The sequence below is a fragment of the Sapajus apella genome, unplaced genomic scaffold, assembly GCF_009761245.1.
Source record: "Sapajus apella isolate SASKATOON/1434 unplaced genomic scaffold, GSC_monkey_1.0 scaffold6, whole genome shotgun sequence".
NCBI lineage: Eukaryota > Metazoa > Chordata > Mammalia > Primates > Cebidae > Sapajus > Sapajus apella.
Window position 1 is genome coordinate 30,626,412 of NW_022436946.1, and position 7,424 is coordinate 30,633,835.

The window sequence follows — 7,424 nt, forward strand, 5'->3', positions numbered from 1 at the left end:
CAATCCTTATAAGTGTATGACACTTTTTCTGACAGTGCTTGGCATAAGCACAGAAAAGGAAGTTAGTTGGTTTCAGTTGAGGTTTGGTAGCTAGGTAACACAGAGAGAAAGGCGTGGATTTTAAAGTATTGGCAAAATTTATTGAAAGTATAGACCATAAAGTCCAAGATGAAAATAAGGCAGTAGTAGGGAAAAGGCAGGTAAGTAGTGGTTAGAGAGGAAATGGACCACTTAAATTGCCTGAGGCTTAGCTGAAGTAAAATAAGAGTAGTAGCCATAATTTAACAGCTTACTGGAAGCTCTTAAAGTTAAGGCTACATGGTGGGGTGTATGAATTAAGAGATTTTTTTTTAAGGGAGCAGTTCTAAGTGATGTTATAATCTAGGATAACATGAGATTGAGTGGTTGAGGGGAGATTTTGCCAGTCTATCAGGATTGCTGACTGTGTTAGTTCATTTTGTATTGCTATAAAGGAATACTGAGGCCAGGTGATTTATAAAGAAGAGAGATTTATTTGGCTCATGGTTCTGCAGGCTGTGTAAGCATGGCTCCAGCATCTGCTTGGCTTCTTGTAAAGTCTCAGAAGCTTTCCACTCGTGGCAGAAGGCGATGGGGGAGCAGGCATGTGACACGGTGAGAGAGGGACCAAGAGAGAGAAGGGGGTGCCATACTCTTAAAACAACCAGATCTCATGTGAACTCGCAGAGCAAGAATTCACCCATCACCAAGGGGACAGCACCAAGCCATTCATGAGGGATCTGCTCCCATGACCCAGATACCTCCTACAAGGCCCCACTTCCAACATTGAGGGGTCACATTTCAAGATGAGACTTGGAGGGGACAGACATCTATTATCACTGACTATGTAACATATTTTAATTTTAAAAATATTAATAAGATGTAAAAATCACTCAAAAAATCTAAGCACCAGTGAACTGATTTTTAATACTGCTAAAATATAAGCACTTTATATAAAATTCATAAATGCATACTAAAATATGTACTGAACAAAGGTTCTTGCTTAAACAAAAAGCAGAGGGAATATTCATGCAGAATGAAGTTTAAATATGTGATTGTTGAACAAACATTATGACTCTAGAGCCTTCAGACGTAAGTCAGATGATTTGAGTTGGCAGTAGAAATGTAAACACAATGCATATTAGCTAATTAGCTGGATTTTAATGCAACTATACGTATACAGAGCTGTTTTTCTGTAACTAGTGGAATTTTATCTGCATAGATAAATGTAGGAAATTTAATTGTAGGTGCTGTGAATTTGTTTTGGATTTTTGTTGTTGGATTTGTTTGTTTGTTTGAGATGAGGGGTGGGCTGTCACTAAGGCTGGAGCACAGTGACATGATCATATGTCACTGCATCCTTGAACTCCTGGGCTTAAGGACTCCTTCTGCCTCAGCTCCCTGAGCTGGAACTACATGTGTTCACCATCATGCCTGGCTAATTACTTTTTATTTTTTTGTGGAGATAAGGCCTCACCATTTGGCCCAGGCTGGCCTTGAACACCTGGCCTCAAGTGACCCTTCTGCCTCTGCTTCCCAAAGTGCTAGAATTATAGGCATGAGCCACTGCCCCTGGCCTGGAGTTCTTCTATAAATTAAGTGTTACCTAATTTATGAAACTATCATCAAATTCATAAAAATTTGTTTTTGTTAAAATTTTTATGGTCTGGGAATTCGGTGCTTCTAAAGTAAGTCCTCTAAAGTTTTTTTCATTTGCCAGACTTTCTTGTGTTATCACTTTATGATGTAGATTTATGGTTTATGTATTTCTTAAGTTTTTTTCTTTAAAACATTTTAGAAAATTGTTCATTGACAGATCATAGGGTTAACCATTTTAGTAACTGAATCCATTTCTGCTACATGATGAAATATTTTCCCAAGAGAGGTCATATATCTGAGTATGCCACAATTTGTTTGCATTTGAAAGCAAACAGTTCCAGTCTTATAATTTAGCTGAAAATTCATTTAAATTGTTGTTAAAATAAACATAAGCCTTGAGGGTAATGTTTGTTTTAAACTTGACAGTTGAGCTTTATTTTATAATAATTTGAAGTATCCAATTCTTCTGAAGTAGTATAAATAGAAATTCTAGGGTTCTTCAAAAACAAGGAAATTCAAGAACATAGAACAGAAGAATTTTTTTCATGGCTCTTTATTCTAAACACTTTTGTTTTTCATTTTTGCCATTAGGTAGAAGGCTAAGAGATTGTCATCTTAGTTTTATAAATACCATTTAGGTTGATGCATTTATGTGCATTATCATGTTTTATGTTGTTTTTAGTTCTTGACAAAATAATACCCACAGTTGCTCTAATTTATAAATTACTGCTAACTTATATGTTTCAGTCCTTAGGTCTAACTTGGTATTTTGATTATTATATAGTGACTTCCTTAGTTTTCTCTCATGTATTTACTGTAGTCAGGTAGAAAGAACACTGTATTATTCACTTTAGATTTAACTGTTAAGTCAAATAACAACTCCAGCATCTAAATTGAGTTTCTGCTATCTAATGCTTTATAACTAGACTTAGAATAATACTAACTCAGAGTTGAACCCTGAGTAACTAGTTATAGTGAACTTCTCTCTTATCATCTGGTCAGGCTTCCAATTTTTAATATGTCTAGTCCCTTATGATTCACTTCTTTATTTACCAAATGTGTTAAGCATCTATTATGTTCCAGGCCATGATCTAGTCTCTGGAGGATTCAGCAGTGAACAAATTAGACAAAGTTCCTGCTTTCATGAAATTTACACGCTAAGGGGGTAAAATGTTAAACAAGTTCCCGGGATAATTTTAGATGGCAATAAGAGCTCTGAAGAAAATACAATATAACCGGCGGCGCACAGTGGCTCACACCTGTGATCCCAGCACTTTGGGAGGCTGAGGCAGGTGGATCACCTGAGGTCAGGAGTCAAGACCAGCCTGGCCAACATATCGAAACCCTGTCTCTACTAAAAATACCAAAATTAGCTGGGCTTGGTGGCATGCCTATAATCGTAACTACTCGGGAAGCTGAGGCAGGGGAATCACTTGAACCCTGGAGGTGTCTGTTTCAGTGAGCCTCAGCCTGGGTAACAGAGCAAAACTCTGTCAAAAAGAGAAAGAGAAAGGGGAAAGAAAGAAAAGAAAAGAGAGAGGAGAAGAAAGAAAGGAAAGGAAGAAAAGAAAGGAGAAAAAGAAAAGAAAGAGAGGAGAAGAAAGGAAGGAAAGGAAAGGAAGAAAAGAGGAAAGGAATGGAAGAGAGAGGGAGGAAGGGAGAGGAGAGGCGAGAAGAGAAAAGAAAGACCATACAACCATGGGATAATGTGTTAGAGGGTGAGAAAGGGAAATGATGAGGACTGCAGAGGAGAAGGAGGGCAGCAGTGGTGATAAGACTGCTTTTTAGGGCTTATTATGTGCCAAGTACCCAGTATCAGTACTGGGATAATTACATAATTTCCATATTATAAATACACTGAAGCTATGAGAAGCTAATTCCATAGACATATAGGATGTGACAGAAATGGGGTTGGACCCTGCTGTCTGCAGCAAAGCACATGACCCTCTCCACCTGTTATTCTGAAAACCAGAGTTGCCAGGGTTGGTACCACAACTTTTCTTCCTATTCTGTTTACTTTCTCATCAGTTAAATACCTAAATCTCATAAAATGAACTGGTAGCAACCTTCTAGCCCATGAAATCTTCCACTTCCTGATGCAGCAAAGATTAAGGTATGAAAACTAAACCATAATCACACTCATAATACTTATGAGTTAATAACAGATTTTTCACAAGTTGTATTTGAAATTATTTATTCATTGCACTTTGTCTTTCTCAAAACATAAAACTCTCCTTGAATTTTTCATATAGTTTATTAAGTTGAAAAAAATTCTCATTTTTTCTTTATGTTTTTATTCCTCAACCTCTCACTCTCTTCATCAGTTGAGTAAAATGGTTTTCATTTTCCAGTGAGTACATGTAACAAAAACCTTCAATATGTATAAAACAGCCATGTGATTTCAGCTTTAATCCCTCTTTTTATTCTGAACTAGTATAAGATACACTTCAAAATGTTGGTTAAATGTATATATATATATAATATATATATATATATATATATTATATATATATATATATATATATTTTGGTGTGACATTGTGACAGTTAAGGTATACATTCATCCTTTTCTCAGACATGTTGAAGATGGTAGTCGTTGAGATACTGAATGAGGTATATGTTCACGATTTAGAAAAAAATATTTTCAATTTTGGAATCATATCTGATACAAAATATGAAGGGAAAAGGTGATACCTTGTCATTTCAAATGAGATGAAAATATTTTGGCTTTATCAACAGTCATAAATTGTGAAGACTTACCAATACAATTGGTATGCTTTTATGTAATTAGAAAACTCCAAAAAGCACTTAGAAATAGCTCATCATAAATCTACCATATGTTGACAGCACTTTAATGAATTTCTCCAGACTATGAAAAAGAATTGGGAATCCAGTGCTCTTTTTATTTTATTCACTTAGAACAAGTGAGACAGGATCACTCAGATTTATTGTCATATATCATAAAAGTAACTGCAAAAATATGATTAAAATATCTACTCATCATAATTGTTAAAGATTTGCAGTGAACATTTTATATTATGTTTTCGCTTAATTTGTTAATTGTTCACAAATGAGAACACTCAAAACTAGTGCTTCTAAGGTTAAACTAAGATTAGATCCAGTGACCTGGCATCTGTCAGGAGTTTTTCATAGGAGTCCAACCCATAGTGAAATCTCAGGAGGTCCCCTCAGATAATGGAGTTTAATTATTACTCATAAATGGGTGGTTTTCCACATTGACAGATGTTCTCAATCCCATGCAACCGTGCTATTTGGTATTGCAATTCCCAGTACTTTTCTTTATCCATCCAGTGCTTTCCCCTATGTCCAGACAGATGCTGACTCAGCATTTACCCATTTTATAAATACTCAAAATACCAATACTTAGACTTCTCTCCCCCAACCCTTTTTTTTCCAATCAAATTAACAAAAACCATGTTAATACCCAGTTTGGTAAGAGTGGGGCAAAACTTTGTTAATTCCCAGTTTGGTAAGAGTGGGGCAAAAATTTACTCTCCGACATTGCTGTTGGGAATGTAATGTGATATAAGTGTTGTGGGAAAAAAAAAAGTGCTAACATGTTGTGAAAACCATGTTAATACCCAGTTTGGTAAGAGTGGGGCAAAAATTTACTCTCAGGCATTGCTGCTGGGACTGTAATGTGATGTAAGTGTTGTGGAAAAAAAAAAAAAAACAAGTGCTGTATATATGAGAAGATCTTTTTAGCTCCAGTTATTCTTATCCTGCACTGGGGAATCTATCCAAAGGAAATAATCCAAAATGTAATCATATCCCAAAAGCAGGTCATGGAAATATTTTACAAATTTAGTAAATAAGAAGAAACATCTAACATAACAGTAAGGGAATACAGCAGATCATGGAATGCTCACATAACAGAATAATATGGGGCCATTAAAATTTATGCTTGTTAATTTATCTAAGGACATGGGCAAGTATGGATATAATAAATAATGCAGGATGTTTTCATGTATAATATGATTTCAGCTATGGAAAATATAGAGAAAAAATGCATATGAAACCATTTCTAAATATAAACCTACAAACTTAAATATTCCTAAATATTTGCTTCTGGTTGGTACATGATCTTTCCCCCGCCTGTTTTTCTGTACTCATCAGAATTTCCATAGTGAACTTGTAATATTCTCTTGATCAGAAAAATATTAAAAGAAAATCACAACAGATTTGGGAAAAAAATCATTACTTAATTTCTGCCCCAGTCTTACTCAGGATTCAGTTATCCTAGCCTCTCTTAATATTTAAATTTTTTTTTGTGCTGGAACCCAGCTATAAAGTCTTGAAAGTCACCTTTTTCCCTTTCTGACATCTGTTTCATAAAGAAAATGACTTTACTTAATAGTAATTGGATTTCCTTCTTTATAGTCAATTTATAGATTTCCATCTTAGAATGTTGTTTATTTACAGCAACATCTATTAGCTGTTAATAATATTATCCTCAATTCACATGGAAATGGAGGTGACATAAAGCTAAAATAAAGATTGGTCATAAATCCTTGCACAGTCTCAGATCCAACTACTTAGTCTTTATATTAGCAAAAGCAGTTTAAAAAGACAAAGGCTGCTGATAGTAACAAGATTTCTCCGTTAAAAATGCACAATCATAAATCAATTGAAAGTGTGGTACAAAATGGTATTTTGTATTCTTTAAAAAATTGAGCAGTTCTAATCTCTTTGCATTTTCCTTAACCATTTAAAAGTCAAAAGTTGAATTATTTTTGATAAGTGTATGTATGCTTTTTTAATGTATTATTGCTATAGATAAGCATAAAGCAAAGTTTATATTTATTGCTAACATACATGGAAATTTTTGGGCTACTGAGGTACCTGGCACCATCAGTGATTTTGTCTTTTCCAAAGGATCTAATTGAAAGGTGTTAGGAAGGGCATAACAAAGAGCCTTTTTTCTGTTGTTACAAGCAGTAAATGGCCCTTAGGAAACTTCAAAAAGAATGAATGCTTGCTTGAGGAAGAAGGGAGTAAGAGAAAAGCTGTTCAATAATGAGCCGGAGAAAAAAGAAAACCTGGTCTGAGAGATAAAAGGGGTGACTATTAAAAGGGAAGGACACAGCCGGCCAGAAACTCTTGAGGCTTCACGCATCAAAATCTAGACTCGCTTTACCATGGAAACCCAAGATAGAAAGTGTTTGTTGAAAATTTTGTAATGTTTTACTTTAGTTTTAATTATCCAAAGCCAATATAAGACTATTCATTATATTAATTGATAGAGTTTGGTTATGACTACACAGATATTGAAGCTGATTATAAATTTGAAATATTTAATTTTTTAAAACTGTTTCATGGAATCTATAGATGTGACAAAAAGCTAATAATGTATTCTTTCACTTCCTTGTCATCCTAAGACTGTACTTCTCCTTCGAGTAATGGGATATGAGCTACTTGTCTGAGAATGTGTAATTGGAGTAGACTTTATATAGTGATCTGGGGCTCTTACTAGTTCTGTTTCTTTCTAAGGTAAATTGCCACATTTTGAGCCTATAGATAAATCATTTATAAATGGGGTTGGCTGGGTGCAGTGGCTCATGACTGTAATCCCAGCACTTTGGGAGGCTGAGGCAGGCAGATCACCTAAGGTCAAGAGTTCGAGACTAGGCTGGCGAACATGGTGAGACCCCCATCTCTACTAAAAGCACAAAAAATTAGCTGGGCATGGTGGTATACATCTGTAATCCCAGCTACTCAGGAGGCTGATGCAGGAGAATCACTTGAACCTGGAAGGCGGAGGTTGCAGTGAGCTGAGATCATGCCATT

The 7,424-nt window shown here is 35.3% G+C and overlaps 1 protein-coding gene across 1 annotated transcript in view; it reads left to right on the forward strand.

The window, feature by feature from the left end:
- Nucleotides 1–7,424, forward strand: part of MAN1A1 (mannosidase alpha class 1A member 1) — a 181,296-nt gene that overhangs the window by 76,265 nt on the left and 97,607 nt on the right. The window lies entirely within an intron of this gene.